This window comes from Scyliorhinus canicula, chromosome 2 (genome assembly GCF_902713615.1).
Source record: "Scyliorhinus canicula chromosome 2, sScyCan1.1, whole genome shotgun sequence".
NCBI classification, from domain to species: Eukaryota; Metazoa; Chordata; class Chondrichthyes; order Carcharhiniformes; family Scyliorhinidae; genus Scyliorhinus; species Scyliorhinus canicula.
The window spans coordinates 161,914,245-161,916,757 of NC_052147.1; positions in this window are offsets into that span (position 1 = coordinate 161,914,245).

Consider the following 2,513-nt stretch of genomic DNA (forward strand, 5'->3'; position numbering starts at 1 on the left):
TGACAATAAGTGATTTTCATTTCATTTCATTTTTCACATGACAATGTTTACAGCATGAAAACAGGCCCTTTGGCCAACTTGTCCATGCCGCCCAGTTTTTACCACTAAGCTAGTCCCAATTTCCCGCATTTGGCCCATAACCCTCTATATTCAGCTTTCCCATATAGCTGTTGAAATGTCTTTTAAAAGACAAAATTGTACGCACCTCTACTTCTGCCTCTGGCAGCTTGTCCAGATGCTCTGTGTGAAAAAAGTGCCCCTCTGGATCCTTTTGTATCTCTCCCCTCTCACCTTAAACCTATGCCCTTTAGTTTTAGATTCCCTTACCTTTCGGAAAAGATGTTGACTATCTACCTTATCTCTCTCCAAGAAAAGAAGAATTCTCTCTCAATTCTTAACTGGAACTCCATTCAGGTACACGGAACAGTTAGTGAGAATTCAAAGCTTTAAGGCAGAGCTCGGGAAGTGTAACTTTCCGGTTTCTCTCTTATTAAATGTACCAGACCACTTGGAGGCCTTGGCGAAAACTGCTGCTCTGATACTCTGTTTAACTGAGACAATCTGTTGGTGAGTCTGTTGAAGCAGACCTCATATCAGCAATTGAGCAGTCCTGAAGTGCCTCTTCCATGGGTAAGGCTCAACCCAACACAAGTTAGAGACTGTCCCCAGAGGGAATCCCACAGCCTGAGAGTCCAGCCTGAGTGGTCCTGCTTGAAGATCCAAACCAACCGACAGATCAACACCTCGCCTTCTGAAGGGTCACTGCAGACAAGGTCATCAACCCCAGCAGCAAAGATCCTCAAATATCTCATACTTCTTAATCCCTGTTATTGTCTAACCCTTCTCCCACCCCCCCCCCCCCACCCCCCCACCCCCCTCCCTTTTACTGCGTGTCTATCCTGTGTGCGCCCGGGCTTTGGGAATAGGTAGACCAGTAGATCATTGTTCCGTTATTTCCATTATATGTTCATCTTTTACTCTTGTTACAAATAAACTGTTTGTTAATGTTTTACTTATAAATCTGGTGCCTGTAACTCATTGGAGTAGTCAAGGGTTAAAGATCTCAGGAAAATACATGAATTATTGGTTAATTCCAGGATCCGTGGGGCTGGAACTGGTCACGCACATGCCCAATGTGCCGTAACAGGACTGTTTCATTTTTTCAGTGGTGATTGGTCAAGAACTTCAGAATGTTCTGGAGTATACAGACAAGCTCCATTTTGTAAAGTAGTTTCACTTTTGTGGCTTAGACCTAGAAGGCAGCATGAAGCAGATCTCTCTCTCAGCTCAATGATTTAAAATGATTTTAGCCACACCTTTGGTTTGGAGGAAATGAGACAAGAGAAATTGTTCAGTGAGAGGACAAGTTCAGCCAGACAGAGGAGAATGTTGGTGGATGGGGATTGTTCGGGTCACTGTTCGAGAAAGAAGCGGAGAGCCCTCAGGCCATCCTGGTGGGGAATGGAGGTATAGAGAAATTGGACATCCAAATAACGAAGAACAAAACAACACAGGAAAAGGCCCTTTGGCCCGCCAAGCCTGTACCGGTCATGATATAGGCTTAGTGGGCCGAAGGGCCTGTTCCTCTAAAGAGGAGGCGGTTGCAACTGGGGAACTAGAAGTTGTTGATATGCTGTAGCGCATCGGAGGAATTGTGAATGTAGATTGGAAGAGACTGGACAAGAGGAGAGAGTATGGAGTCAAGATAAGAAGAAATGAGTTCGGTGGGGCAGGAACACGATGGGCCTACCAGGACAGTCCTATTTGTGGATTTTGGGCTGGAGATAGGAGCGGGCTGTCCGGGGTTGGGAGATTATGAGGTTGGACGCTGTGGAGGAAAGATCTCCAGAAGAGATGAGGATAACCGCACATTTATCCAAATTATATTGCATTGGATTTGGCCACTCACTCAACTCGTCTATATCACACTGAAGCATCTCTGCATCCTCCTCACAGCTCACCCACCCAGCTTTGTATCATCTGCTAATTTGGAGATATTTCATCTTGTTCCCTCATCTAACTCTTAAACGTATGTTGTGAATCGCTGGAGTCCCAGCACCGATTCCTGTAATACCGCACGAGGCATTCCTACCATTTGCAAAAAGACCTGTTAATTCTTCTTTTTTTTTCTGTCTGCCAACCAGTTTTCTATCCAGCGCAATACACTACCCCGAATCCCATGTGCTTTCATTTTTACTCCTCTGTGGGACTTTGTCAAAAGCCTTCACAATGCATTTATCTCCCGAGCCATCAGGGAGCCCAGTAGAACCCAGAACCCTTTATTTTCTTTTAATTTGACCTGTAGAATATGTGTGAAAATGCTTGTGATACTTAAAAGGCTGAATTTATTAAGCATCCTCAGTTACCAATTGCAGGTGATAGGTGTACATTTTTAAAAAACCTCGGGAATTCCTGTTGTAATGATGCTGTCACAATAGTGTTAGATGAGGATTTTCAACATTTTGCCTCAGCAATGATAAATGAATGGGATTATATGTCAAAGTAATTGTTTA